At 40.6% G+C, this 15,842-nt stretch overlaps 1 long non-coding RNA gene across 1 annotated transcript in view; it reads left to right on the forward strand.

Moving 5' to 3' along the window:
* The first annotated feature begins 612 nt into the window (after positions 1-612).
* Positions 613-15,842, forward strand: part of LOC143980772 (uncharacterized) — a 63,603-nt gene continuing 48,373 nt past the window's right edge. The window contains exons 1-2 of the long non-coding RNA XR_013274288.1: positions 613-746; positions 7,131-7,256. This is a non-coding gene — a long non-coding RNA (uncharacterized LOC143980772). The remainder of the gene's footprint in view (positions 747-7,130; positions 7,257-15,842) is intronic.

The following is a 15,842-nucleotide window of genomic DNA, read 5'->3' on the forward strand; positions in this document are numbered from 1 at the left end:
TTTGATGCTAGTGAAAGACTGCAATTATATACAGTATGTAGTTTTTGATTCTACATTATGTTTTTTTTTTTATTATTACTTTTTTTTTCTGTCACTCGCTTATTACTTACAAGTAACAGGGAAAGCTGCTGTACTAAAATGCTTTAATGTATTAAAATGCTTGTTTTTGGGTTTAGATACATTTTAATAATACTAACATACCACAATATATACAGTATATAGTTTTTGATTCTACATTATGTTTTTTTACTTTTTTTTTTTCTGTCACTCATCTATTACAAGTAACAGGGAAAGCTGCTGATGCCAGCAACTATGTAAAAGTCGATTGTGCACATTTTTTTGGACATAAGAGATTTTGCAGATGGTAAGGCACATTTGTTGACCCTGGGGTGCCATGGGCTATATGTGGATGTATCCACAAAGAGAACACTATGCTCCCAGGATGAGGACATTCTTAGCATATATGATTGCTGAAAAACATGTCAACTTTTTGAAATGAGATTGATGTATGGTGGTCTTCTGCTGAAACGATTTGAAGCTGTGGCCGTTCCTAATATGGAATGTATGACCAGAGATCCCATCGGGGGTAAGGGATGCTGAAAAAAAAAAAAAAAAAAAAAAACCTATCCAATCTCAGAGAAGGATTGAGGGAGTTTTGACTGTGAACTTTAGTTTCTTGACCACGGCAGTCTATGGAAGGGGAAGCAGAGAGGGCTCATCCTGGAGGAACATAGAGCATTGCCATTGTAAGTAAACTAAAAGGTTTACTACACTTTACTTTTGCATAACACAAATGATATGTGGGACATGTAAGTTTTAAGCTATATAGATTATACCTTTATTATTATTATTATTACTACATAGGATTTATACAGTGCCAACAGTTTGCTAAAAAAAAGGCACTACCTAGAAAAACGTACACAGTTTAACAAACTAGGTTTATATTATTATAAATGATTTTATTATATTAAATTATTATTATTAATTATACATTTGTTTTAAATAAAAGGACAATAATTAGGGGTAGGCACCACTGGACTTTTTATAGTTACTTTCAGTGGGTTTTTTTTGTTGTTGTTTTTTTCCATAAAACTATTAAATATTTTGTTTGAAATGCCAAATGGAAATTAAATTAAATTGTATATATATAGATATATCTATCTATCTATCTATGTATATATAGCAGGATTCCTCTTCTACCAAATTGTATTGTAACAGTAAGGTCTGCCTTCATATTGTAAAGTGCTGAGCAAACTGTTGCCACTATATAAATCCTGAATAATAATAATAATAATAATAATAATCATAATAATATGCAACAGCAATCATTTAGACTAAATAAGGAAGTGTCCAAAACTGTAATGTAGCAAAACAATTTTTTTATGCATGTACATGTTTTGAGTATATAATATATATGTGTATATATATATATATATATATATATATATATATATATATATATGTACTCAAAACATGTACATGCATAAAAAAAATTATGTTGCTACATTACAGTTTTGCATATTTACTTATTTGATCTAAATTCTTGCTGTTACATATTATCGCTATTATAATACAGGATTTATATTGCGCCAACAGTTTGCTCAGCATGTTACAATTTAATATATATATATTTTTGTACTAATATATTTTTCACACGAGCAAGTCTATGGGAACACCTCTAATCGTGAGCTCACACCTTGCGATTTTTTTTTCTTGATGTGTTTTCTATTGAAATTAATGTAAACGCATCAAATCACATCTCAGGTGCATCCATTAAAACAAGTGTCAATGCACGTCAATGTTGGCATCATGATCTGCATCAATGTGTGTTGATGTGCATTATGAGACATGTTGACAATCAACATTTGTATGAATGCGCTTGTGTTAATGATGCCTAATTATTTTTTTTACACTAGCTAGTCTATGGGAAGACCTCTAATCATGAGCTCACACCTTTTGCTTGATGTGTTTTCTATTGAAACCAATAGAAATGCATCAAAACACTTGTGCTTTTTTCGCTTGATGCATTTTTCATTGAAATGAATGTAAACGCATCAAAACGCATCTCAGACGTATGCATTAAGACAGGTGTCAATGCACAACATGATGCACGTCAAGGCGCCACAACGCATGTAAACACATTATGATCTGCGTCAATGTGCGTTGTGTTCACATTCAATGCAAAGAAAAAAATGAAAATGCAGGACATCGCATGTGTTGACATGTGATTTGATGCAGTTCCATTTAATACAAGCTCTAGCGAGCAGGGCTCTATGATTCCTCCTGTACCAAACTGAATTGTAACTTTTTTATATAAATTTATTTTTATTTATTTCCTTAACAGGTAACCAGACAAAATGTATTGTAACTTTTTTTTTATATAACTCTTTTTATTTATTTCCTTAACAGGTAGCCAAACAAACTGTATTGTAATTATATAAATATTGGTATTTGTAACTTTTTTTTATTATATATATTTTTTTTTTCTTAACAAGCAAACAAACAAACTGTATTGTAACATTAATGTCTTCTCTAATTTTGAAAAGGGCTGTGATATATAAATCCTGTATTATAATAATAATAATAATAGTTTCAAGGACAAAAAAAATAAATAGGTGTGAATTCAGGAGCATTCTAGTCTTTTTAAAGGGAACCTTCCTGACATAAGCAATGAGGTTGCCACTGCAGATCTCACTCTGAAAATTCTGGCTGTTATTCTGACTCTAAGACCCCCATACACACTATTAGATTTTCTGCAGATTTTTGTCTTCAGATTTACCAAAACCATGTAGTGGAAGGGCCTGCCTGATTGCATAAAAATTAAAACTCTTAAGGTTTGACCTCATATTATGTGGTTATGTGGTTAATATTATGTATTATGTGGTTTTGGATGCGGACAAGGAAATGTCAGAGCTCCTTATCTGTATGCTTTCTCTGGGTCAGAATTTTAAGTCAACCTGTCTATGTATAGTTTGTAATTGTACATATTTTACCTGTATATTGGGGGAAAGGGGAAGGGGAAGGGGGGACTTGGTAGCAACTATATTTGCTCATTACATAGGCATGTTTTTCTTCATTCTTAGTTGTTCCATACAATATTGTGCCTTCTTGATCCTTTAATTTCATTGCAAGACAACTAGGCAGGGTCAATTAAAAGCCATCTAATTACATAGACCTGCAATACTGCTATCCAGGCCCAGCGTAATCACAGCTGCGCCCCCCGTTCACACCGATGCGACTTGACATGCAATTTGACAGGTCAAATCACATGACAAGTCTCGCACCCTATTGTCAGCAATGGAACTATTCAAATTGGTGCTGCACTGATTTGAAAGTAGTTCCTGCATAGCTCCCAACTGTCCCTGATTTTGAGGAGATGGTCCCTGATTTTGAATGGACTGTCCTTGATTTTGAAGGGACTGTACCTGATTTTGAAGGGACTGTACCTGATTTGGAGGGACTGTCCCTGATTTGGAGCAATGTCCCTCTGTCCCTCTTTCCTCATTTGTCCCTCATGTTGGTCTGATCTCTATAGTTGTATATAAAATGCACTTTTTATCTTTCGAAAAGTGTTTGCCAGTGCCAAACCTTTCATCCAATTTTTAAATTGCTGCATTTGTAAATTTTAAAAGCCAATTTAAAGGAATAGAAGTGATAAAAAAAGCCCTTGTAGATTTAATTAACCTTTTTTTTGGGTTAATTCTCCTTTAAGCAGGCAGGAGGTGTGTTCTATGCCTACATACGTTTGGTAGCAGGGGGTGTGTTCTATGCCTACATACATTTGGTAGTAGATGTCCCTCATTCCCAATTAAAAATATTGGGAGGTATGGTTCCTGCACAACTTTTGCAGATTTCAGGTGCACCTTGCATAGAGATCTATGCATTAAGTCGCAGAGATGTCAGCCAAGTCGCACCTGAAGTCGCGCTGACATGCGGCTTTGAAATTGTGCGATTTCAAGGGAAGGCGCACAATTTCAAAGCCATGTTCAATGTGAACGAGGGCTTAGGCATGTTGAGGGATCTCAGGAGCCACCTTATTCATGGTAAAAAAGAAATACAAAATGTTAAGGCCTCATGCTCACTATGCTCTTCTGAATGCTATGTGTGCATGGACTCATAGGCTAACATAGAGAGGTGTTTAGGGGCAGAAAAAAAATCAATAAGTCAACAAAAAGTGGTACTTTAAAAACAATATCTGATAAGATTAGCATATGCCTACCTAATGCATGTACAGTATGAGTTTTAATGATGGGTCTACTTGAAGGGACTTTACAAAAAATGTAATATACTCCTGCAAAGAAAGTAAACATGACTTCCGTCCAGCTGCCTGTGCTTGCAAGTCTAAGCCTACTGAATACCTTTAGAATGCTTCACACTTCTGTGTGTCTTGGGTCGGTGCATGGTCCCCTGTTGCTCTCTATGGTTCCTTCCACTGCCCCTGTGTCCTGCAGTGACATATGGGCTGGTGGAGGAAACCACAGAGTGCAGTGAGGGATGCCAACAACTGACACTTCCAGAAGTGTTGAATGCTGAACAATTTTCGATAATGTTTGGATCATTATAGAAGGAGACTTCTCCAGTGCAACCAGTTGGAAAGGCCAACAATCATTGCTTTTATTTCAAGGAGCTTCTCACCTCATTGCTTTTTTTTAAGTGACAGAATCACTTTAAAGTGGTTAAAGTGCTCCTATAATTTAGCAGTTACCAAGATGCCGTAAAGGGTAGAACAGGTAGACAATGTTCTTGGTTCTTCCAAGAACTTCCAATAATTTAATTAGAATATTATTATAAGTCACCGAGAATTTCCGCAGCCCCCCTATCCCCCCCCCCCCCACTGGAATAACACAATTGCACTGCAGGAGGGAATTAGTCCGTGTTGATAGGAGAATCAAGCGATTTTCTTTCCTACAACCCTTGGTTGCAGGAAAGAAAATCACATTATCTATGGTCTGCAATAGTGAATGAGGTGAAGCTCTCCTTCATCATCCAAGCATGTGAAAGCAAAAATGCTGTTTTTAAATTTTCCGTAAATGTGATTTGGATATTCTATGCAAAGGGCAGTTCACCACATTCAATAGGATCTGTTGCAAACGTTCTTTTAAAGTGCATCTTCCCTTAGAAACTGAACAGCTAATATGACTAATAAATCAACCACAGTGAAAGTAGTGAAGCCAAAGACAACCAAGAAACTAGCAATTTTCAAAAAAAGTGTAAAAAAAAAAAGTGTAAGCCCTTGTACACACGGTCGGAGATTCCGACGGAATGTGTCCGATCGGACCAGTTTGTCGGATATTCTGACTGTGTGTGGTCTACATCGGACTGTTTCCATCGGAGTATCCGACGGACCAAGTTTTCCAACTTGTTGGTAAAATTTTCTGCCAAAATGCTCCGATCGGACATACTCCGATCATGTGTAGAGAATTCCGATCGGACAAAGTGCCACGCATGCTCAGATCAAATTCCTACACCAAAGCTATTGGCTACTAGCGTGAACGTAGTCCCGTCATAACGAAATAACGTAATCATGTCGGATTTTCCGACAACTTTGTCCGACCATGTGTATGCAACAGTTTCGGACAAAATCCATCTGACAAAATCCGACGGACAAAATCCGACGGACAAAATCCGACGGATTTGGTTGTTGGAATCTCTGACCGTGTGTACAGGGGCTAAGACCCCATATTTTCTTCAGAAGTGGTTTCCATAATCCAGCTTCAGCTACCATAACAGCATACAGTGGGGAAATAAGTATTTGATCCCCTGCAGATTTTGTAAGTTTGCCCACTTACAAAGAAATTAAGGGTCTATAATTTTTATCATAGGTGTATTTTAAATGATAGAGACAGAATATCAACCAAAAATCCAGAAAAAACACATAAAACAAATGCTATAAATTAAGTATTTTATCCCCAACCAAATCATGACTTAGTATTTGGTGGAGAAACCCTTGTTGGCAAGCACAGAGATAAGATGTTTCTTGTGGTTGGTGACCAGGTTTGCACACATCTCAGGAGGGATTTTGGTCCACTCTTTTTTACATATCTTCTCTAAATCCTTAAGGTTTCTTGGCTGTCGCTTGGCAACTCGAAGTTTCAGCTCCTTCCATACATTTTCTATAGGATTAAGGTCTGGGGACTGGCTATGCCACTCCATGACCTTAATATGCTTCTTCTTTAGCCACTTCTTTGTTGCCTTTGGGGGTATATTTTAGGTCATTGTCATGCTGGAAGACCCATTCACGACCCACCTTCAGTGTTCTGATTGAGGGGAGAAGGTTCTCATCCAATATTTTATATTTTACAATACACCGTCCATTGGCCCCTCAATGCAGCAAAGTCAGCCTGTACCTTTGGAAGAGAAACAGCCCCAAAGCAGCATGTTTCCACCTTCCTACTTGACTATAGGGATTGTTTTCTTTGGCTTATAGTCAGCATTTTTCTTCCTCCAAACACGGTGAGTCGAGTTAATGCCAAAGACTTCAATTTTGGTCTCATCTCACCACAGCACTTTCTCCCAATCCTTCGATGAATCATTTAGCTGTTCATTGGCATGACTTTACATGTGCATTCTTGAGGAGGGGGACTTGCCGTGTTTAGAGGAAGAAAAATGCTGACTATGACCCTAAGAACACCATCCCTACAATCAAGCACGGAGGTGGAAACATTATAATTTGGGGCTGTTTCTCTGCTAAACTTACAGACTGACTTTGCTGCATTGAGGGTCCAATGTATTATAAAATCTTGGATGAGAACTTTCTTCCCTCAGCCAGAATACTGAAGATGGGTCGTGGATGGGTCTTCCAGCATGACAATGACCCAAAATATACCACCAAGGCAACAATGGAGTGGCTCAAGAAGAAGCACGTTAAGGTCATTGAGTGGTCTAGCCAGTCTCCAGGCTTTAAACCTAACGAGTTGCCAAGCGAGAGCCAAGAAACCTTAAGGATTTGGAGAAGATCTGTAAAGAAGAGTGGACCAAAATCCCTCCTGAGTGGGATCAAATACTTATTTCCCCCACTGTACGAGGTTGGCAAGACTTGCACAAGAGGTGTGACTTAATTGCATAAGAGGTGGGGCATAGGCATATTCTTCCAGAATAACTCAATTCTAATTCCTTCTTGCCATTTAAAGGGTGTTGGAACCTCCTGGAGAACTTTGCCACCATGTAAAGCTACACCCTGTTTCCTATGACTGACTAGTGGATGAAGCAGAGCCTGAATCGAAGTGATGAGTCCTAAGCAGCCTCTCACAGCACAGGTAAGGCTCAATCAATAACTCTGCATGATTTAGATATTGTAATGTCTACTATTACTGTTATTACTGAGGATTCTGTCATTATGACTGATCTCACCAGGAAAGTGCATTCACCACCTCTCAGATCTAACCCCTTCTGGAATTCCTAATGCAAATCAGGCAGATCCTTAGCACACACACCGTATGCCTTCAACAGTCTGGTCATGTGCGGATCCATTCACTCCGTTCTCCACCCCAATAACACCCTGATAATAGCGCCACACAAACGTCTAAGACTCCAGAGTTTTTAATGATGGAACAAGTGCAGCTTGTTAACACTGGCTTAACCTGACCTTTGAAACTGTTGCAAGTATATTTATATGATATCTGCTCATCTGAGATCATTTAAGCATAGTCACAATTCTTGAGCCCTGCTGAAGGGGGGTTTCTTGCCCTGAAGCGAGGTGGCTTTTTCAGTATGAAAACCTTATCATTAAAAACTCTGAACTCTTTGATATACATTATGTTTAGCATCCTCTTTGGAATGTATATAAGTAAATTCTCTGGGATTCCCCTTCATTTTTAAGGGGTTTCCCCAGTTTGTGGAGTGCTGTCAAACCAGAGGTAGTGTTCTCTGTGATAATTTGATTTACCTTTTAAAAATCTGTTGTGTTTACTTGTGTTTGAACTGAATTTAGTTTGGCATACTGTTTTTATGGTACCTCAACTTGGAGCTACTTGGCTATTTTGTCACAAACTTGCTTTACTTTCTCTGGCATTCTTTGCTCTCCTCACTTGACCCTAAGGTCAATGACCAGCTTCTGTCCTCCAACTTATCGCAGTGAAGCAGGATCATCTGCCACTGACCTCTTCCTTCTACTACTCAACAGTAACTAGCTCCTGTTTTGTCTTCACAACCAACATGATTGTCTTCTCCTCTTCCCTACAATGCTTGGTTCCCACTGTTTTCTCAGTGACCCACATATAGCACGTGTTGAATTTTATCTCCCTCAACAAATAGTTACCTTCTCTGTCTACCTCAACAAATATAGATCCCACTCTTTCTCTTTTGCTTCCACCTATCCTTGATCCAGAGCACTCCGATCAGCGATCTCTGTCATTGGCTGAGTTCTGACAGGGGGAAGGCCCCTCCGCCAGAACACTACGATCATCGCTCTCTGCCATTGGCTGAGAGTTCTAATTGGGAGTCGGTCGGCTGCTGGTTTTTCAGTATGCACATCCAACAGAAGCCAGCCAAACACATGGGTTGAATGTTGGCAGTTTATTTTGTTGTTTTGATGTTTCCTGACATTCGGCCCGTGTGTACCAGGATATACCTTTGTTTTTTTTCCTAACTCAGCCAATTCAATGGGAGCCCACTTATAAGTGTGGGTAAACTGCACATACAATTCCGCTGCGGCCAAACCATAGCGCACCACTACGAACCCACTCTAATGGTGGCCATAGTTACAGAGTTACATAAATAGTTGGTAAGGTGGAATAAAGACACCAGTCCATCCAGTTCAACCTGTGTTGTGTGTGTGTGTGTGTGTTTAGGTCAATAGTAATTCCCATATCCCTGTATGTTGCAATCATTAAGATGCCCATTGTAAACATCAAAGGGGTGTAAAGCTGATGCATTTTGGGGGCTCACCCCCTTCCTCAGAGCTAAACTCTGAGGAAGGAGTTGCGCCCCTGAAACACATCAGCTTTGATGTTTACCCCTTTCATGTTGAGGACATTGGTGTGTTCCCACTACAAGGCATTGTGTGGTTTTATGGCTATTTCTAGTTGCCACTTTGTGAGTATGCAATTTTATCAATTTTTATATTGAATAGATGCTTTTGGTACTGCACTATGTACCTGCTTTGATGGGGGGTACTGTGTAAAAAGAGGGCTCTGTGATGGTCAGACGTTGTGATTGGAAGACTCTGATGTGATGAGAAGACTCTATGATAGTGTGCTCTGTGATAATGAGAAGACACTAATGTGATGAAGGGGACTCTGTAATGAGAGTACTCTGATGTCGGGGCTCTCATGTATAGCCTCTGGAAGGGTACTTGTGATTAGATGGGGATGACGGATGTGAATTTGGTCTCTACCGTGAAGAACAGACTCTGATGTGGTGGGGGGACATCTGACATGATGGTGGACTTCTGATGTGAAGGGGGGCTTCTGATTTGAAGTTTGTTTCATCAAGGCTGTTGTGTACACTGTCCCAGACTGAGGTTTCTCATTGATAGGTAACATTTGCATTCTTTACATTTTAAACCTGAGGTGCCTCCAGGTTTTGCATGCTTTAAAAAAAAAATAGGTTGATAAACACTGGTCTAAATAATCTATTAAAAAACTTTTCTCTAATGATCTGTGTTACAATCAATTTTCATGCAGGTATTTGTTAAAAAAATGTGGCCAGTTGAAACTGAGAAAGAACTCACAGAATAGATCAAACATAACGTCAGTTTTTGATCTACAATTTATTTTCATTTTGATCACTTTTACTTTCACTAAGTGACCATATCAACACTTGTGTGTGAAGTATTATGATCAATAACGGATGTGTCTAGCAAATTAGACATAATTCAGGCTGCCTGTCAGTTAGAAAATGTAACTTTTTTTATGTTTATTTGGGACCCCTTTGCCTGCAGGCAACCAACTGCAATAATTTTGCACAAATTTGCAACAGAATTACTATTGAAGATTAAACCTTTTTTTTATACTTAAAACAGATGCACAATAAAACTGCCCTTTAGTCAGCACAATAACTTAGTATGTAACCAATGTGGACTTCGGAGTAGAAAACCACCATGCTTTAGCCAAAGTTTGTTCGGTAGCAGTGAATAAAAATGTCAAAAGGTGGAAATGGACATTTGTGAAGTTTTTTGGTTTAATATTTAATAGGGCTTCTAGTGGGTTCTTTGAAAGCTGTTTTCCAAATATGGTAAAAATAATTTGGTATATATAAATCCAAAATTGCTTTATTCTAGGACAATCCCACCAGTGGCCCAGGTTCTGCCCCCTCTGTCACGCCACCCCCTCTGTGTAGAATGGATAGATTCATACATAGCATGAATCTATCCGTGGCCTCTGTAGCCACCCCCTAATCGGGCGTCTGACCCCTTTTCGGATGCCGGGCACCTGAATTACAGCGGTGGGGGTGAGACAAATGGAGGACACAGGAGCCACCGCCACCTGACCCGTTACCTGCTGCCTGATCCCCCACCAAGATGGGGTAAATGCCAGGCAGTCAGCGAGCCGCCGGGGGGGTCACAGTGGCAGCATTTGATGGGCACAGTGGCTGAATTTGATGGGCACAGTGGCTGAATTTGACGGGCACCATGGATGCATATGATGGGCAAAGTGGTGGCTTCTGATGGGCACAGTGGTGGCATTTGATGGGCACAGTGGCTGCATTTTATGGGCATAGTGGTGGCATTTGAAGGGCACAGAAGCTGCATTTGATGGGCACAGTGGCTACAATTGATGGACATAGTGGCTTCATTTGATGGGCACATTGGCTGCATTTGACAAGCACAGTGGCTGCATTTGACTGGCACAGTGGCTGCTTTTAACGGGCACAGTGGCTGCATTTGATGGGCACAGTGGCTGCAATCGATGGGCACAGTGGCTGAAATCGATGGCACAGTGGCTGCATTTGATGATTTTTTTCTGTATTTTTCTGAATTTTTTAGTTTGTTTGTCCCCCCCCCTCCAAAAACAAAATTTGGAGCACCAGCCGCCACTGAGTCCCACCATATATGTAAGAGGGTTCCAGTATCCAAGCAACCTCAAAAGCATTTATCAGAGACTGTTGGATTAAATTTGGCTAAGCGTTGGGGAACCAAATACCATCTCATTAGTAATTTATAATTGGATTCTATTGCTGCTGTATTAATAGAACAGTGGGAAGTAGTGTACCAAATTTGTTTTCAATCTTTTTCTGTTATAGGTTCACAAAGATCATCTTCCCATTTAGACATACGTGCATGAATGAGATAGAGGTGTTTTTCTTTCAAGTATGGATGAATGTCCTTGAATAAAGCAAATGATTTTTTATTGCTGACTTCTTGAGGTCTTTAAAGTGATATTAAAGTCATTTTTTGATCTTATCAGATAAAACTAAGAGAACTCATATGTGTATTTGATTTTTTTTATCATTATTTCCCTTATCGAAACTTGTTTTTTAATTTAAAAAAAAACAATTTAACGTATGAGTTTTCTTATTTTTATCTGAGTTTGGAACAAATTGACTTTAATACCACTTTAAAGTGATGGGCTTAATTCCAGTTTATTAACACAACAAATCTTACTAGCTATGAATGAACTGAGGCCTTCAGCTGTCACTCGTACCAGGACTGTGATCACACTGGAGCATAGCGAACTCTAGTGGTTGTGTTTGGAAAAGACAGAGCTGGAAGAATGCAAAAATGATTGTGCTTGTCTAAATGCCCTATTAACTACTTCAGCCCTGGAAGGTTTTACCCCCTTAAAGACCAGGCTATTTTTTGTGATACGGCACTGCTTTATTTTAACTGACAATTGCGCAGTTGTGCGATGCTGTACCCAAATAAAATTGATGCCCTTTTTTCCCCACAAATAGAGCTTTCTATTGGTGGAATTTGATCACCTCTGCGGTTTTTATTTTCTGCACTATAAACAAAAAAAGCATGACAATTTAAAAAAATATATATATATATTTTTTACTTTCTGCTATAAAACATATTTAATAAAAAAATGTGATCGTCCATACATTTCACTCACATCATGTGAATTTTTTGTCAGGACGCTGTGGAAATCCATTTCAGGAGTTTATATCAGGTGAACTAGGTACCTCCCCTTTTGGAGTAGCTCCGTCACTTACCACAGTCTTAAAGAACCACAGCAAGAAAAAAATCTAAATAAAACATGAGAATAGTAACTAGTGTACCAAGTGGCCTACGAATACATTGTTTAACCAGCCTCAAAATACAGATGTATTATATTATATTATATTATATTATTTTACTTTTCCACATACAGGAAAAGAAAATATGTACAGTATATGATAGGGAAATTAAGGAGACCTCTTACTCAAACATCCAAACAAGTTGGCATTACAGACTTTAAAGAGGAAGTAAACCCTGATGGGTTTACTTCCTCTTTCATTCCCTGCAAAGGCAAAGCATAATGGACTACTATGCATCGCATAGTAGCCCATTATGTGTCACTTACCTGACACAGGAGCCAGCGATGTCACCGCTGTTCCCTGTAGTCCGGCGCATCCATCTTTTCGGTGGGGTCTCGCAGCTCTGCAGCTGTCATTCGGCGGAGCCGCGATGACGTCACTCCTGTGCATGTGCACGGGAGCCGACACGCGCGGCAGCTCCATTATTGGAAATGCCGCGCTCAGTGCGCCTGCGCGCCGCTGTCTACGGCGCATGCGCCGTAGACAGCCGTGCCTGTCTTCGGGCAATTATCTCCTAAACCGTATATGTTTAGGAGATATTTCTTGGACCTACAGGTAAGCCTTAATCTAAGCTTACCTGTAGGTCAAAGTGGTTTGTAAGGGTTTACAACCACTTTAATACCCACAGCAAAACCATCAACAAGGCGCTAGGGATACAGGGGAAGGGACTTACCCCCCTCCCTTTTAAAAGAAACCCCATCAAATTGCAATTTAATATATATTAGGAAGATGGAGGATATTAACAAGAGCCCAATCATAAAGGGGTTTCCCCGGGTTGACCGCGGGTATCACTGGTGTATTGTGGTTCCAGAAATACCTGTAAGCTCAAATCAGTGTTAAGGCTTGTTTCAGGGACCTTGCTCCCGATTTCGAAAAAAAAATCTCACTGCTGACACCACCACCGTGTGGAAGTCTCCTCACCCGTGAATGTTAGGTTGTAGTGAATCAACCATCTCTCCCTTCCTCCACCCTCCTGTTAGCTCCCATTGCATAGCAGCTGAATTATACCTCCTACCTTCGATTTGAGCTTGGAAGCACCCACAAATACAGCTCCAGTCCAATTCATATTGCCGGTTTGGTCTTTCTCATATGGACTATTTTTGATGTGTCTCCAAATTACTGTTTGTCATCGAGTGCTTCATTCTAATCATGGCTCCATTAGAAAGTTGGAAGTTTGTAAGTGGGTAATGAATGAAAGGCGGGTCTATTTCTTTTTAAATGATTTTTGACAACGTTGTCATGAATAGTTTTATGATGGTGTGGTGAAGGTTGCTTATTTGTGAATTTTTCATCATTGTATCAATAAACATTTTTTATTTTTGATAATTACACAGCTTTGTAATCATTAGTAAGACCTCACCTGGAATATGCAGTTCAGTTTTGGACTCCAGTTCTCAAAAGGGATATCGGGGAACTGGAGAAAGTGCAGAGAAGGACAACTAAACTTATAAGAGGCATGGAGGAGCTCAGCTATGAGGGCCCACAGAGAGCCTCCCCATACGTTAGGGTCCACAGAGAGCCTCCCCATGCATTAGGGTCCACAGAGAGCCTCCCCATACATTAGGGTTCCCAGAGAACCTCTCCATACATCAGGGTCCCTAGAAAGCCTCCCCCTTACATCAGGTTCCTCAGAGAGCCTCCGCCTTACATCAAAGTCCCCAGAGAGCCTCCCCTTACATCAGGGTGAGAGAGGGGGGGTGGGTGAAAAGGAGTGAAAGTGAGAGAGGGGGTGGCTGAGAGGGGGGTGATGGAGGGTGAGAGAGACCCCCTAGCCCTGCCTGCAGTCCCTACTGTCCCAGCGCTTGTCTGTGTGGGTATGGTTGTGTGATCCACCTACCTTCTGCCTGTCCTTGGTCAGACAGTTTTCTTTCTGTTCCAGTCACAGAGAGCTGGGAGAGGAGGTTGGAGAAGGAGTGCAGGCTCTGAGAGGCACTGGGGATGCTACTCAGGGTGGCGGTGAGGCCATTTCTTCTCTCTCTGACTCCCTCCTGGGCTCTTCCTGGCTGCCCAGGCCTCCCCCATCCCTGTTTGATGCGGCTTCTCTGCACCCTATGCTGCCACTGGACCAGCGGTGGCACGCTCCTGCCCAGGATTGCCAGCACCATGGCCCACGAACACTAGTGCAGAGGAGGAAGTGGAATCCTCCTCCGCTTTGAATGCTGGGCAGGAAGAGAGTTGTGGCATGACATCACTGGTTGCTAGATGCTAGGCGGCTCTAGCAACCAGTGACCAAGAGAAGAGTCAAGTGGAGGCGGGGTGGAGCCAGATCCAGTGCTACCACAGCTCAGTCCGCCCTGTCCCCTGCATTCCGAACTGGGACATACTGCACCCACCCAGGAAGAGACTTGGGGCTATAGCCCCAATAGCCACCTCCTAGCGATGCCACTGCCTGCTTGGTGTTTCTAACCATGGGGGGGTGGGACTGACTGGAGGAGACCGATTGCTGTTCCTAACAGCAGATCTTTCTCTCCTCCCCTGACAGAACGGGGATCTGTCTGTTTACATTGACAGATCTCCAATCTGTCTCTGTCAGGAGTGATCGCGGGTGCCCAATGGACATCGCGGCCGCCAGGCACACGCATTGGCTCCTACATCACATGGCGGGCACCCCCTATACCCCTTAAAGCGGCCGCCATACATCTACAGCAATTTGCACAGGGGAGGCAACCTGCCGCCGTATAATGCCAGCGGCTGGACGGCAATCGGTTAAACGATCTCCTAAACTGGCATGTACTACTTCTTTAGGGAGTCTATTACACATTTTCACAGCTCTTACTGTGAAGAAGCCTTTCCATATGTGGAGGTTAAATCTCTTTTCTTCTACATGCAAAGAGTGTCCCCTTGTCCTCTGTAATGACCTGAAAGTGAGTAAGTGTACACCAAGTTCAGTATCATGCACATATCTAGAATATTGCTGCCCGCCTCCTTGGTATTTTTATTGAAGCATTAAAATGAAATCACAGGTATTACATTAAAAAGTGACCCATTTCACACTAAATTCAGCACTTACTAAACCTCATATACACATGCCATATTCCTGTCATACCTGTGATGTCATTTTAATGCTTCAATAAAGATACCAAGGAGTGCAGCAATATTCTGGATGTTTGCATGTTACTGTATCTCACAGACAAGCTGTGCAGCACCCTGGGTTCATATTTACAACACGTGAGAGTTGGTCACTCACCTAGAGAGGCATTTATTTGGCTGTACACCAAGTTCAATATATGGACTACTTAACTGCATATTCCAAATGAGGTCTTACTAATGATTTGTACAGTACAGGGGCACAATAATATCTCTCTCTCTCTCTGCTGCCCATACCTTTTTTAATACAAGAAAGTATTTTTGCTAGCTTTAGAAATTTCAGCTTGGCATTGCATGTTATTATCAGGGCTATGATCTACAAGAGCACCCAGATCCTTCTCCACCATTAATTCCCCCAGTTGTACTCCCATTAGTATGTATGGTGCATGCAAATTCTTAGCCCTCAAGTGCATAACTTTACATTTATCAACATTAAACCTCATTTGCCACATAGTTGTCCAATTAAATAGTGCCTTCTGAAAATATATATTTTTTTTATTTATTTAGAAGGATTTAAAGAGGAAGTAAACTCTGATGGGTTTACTTCTTCTTTGTCTCCTTGTAAAGGTAAAGCATAA

Source organism: Lithobates pipiens, unplaced genomic scaffold (assembly GCF_037356315.1).
Source record: "Lithobates pipiens isolate NorthernLeopardFrog02 unplaced genomic scaffold, aLitPip1_a1.2 Scaffold_1, whole genome shotgun sequence".
Classification (NCBI taxonomy): domain Eukaryota; kingdom Metazoa; phylum Chordata; class Amphibia; order Anura; family Ranidae; genus Lithobates; species Lithobates pipiens.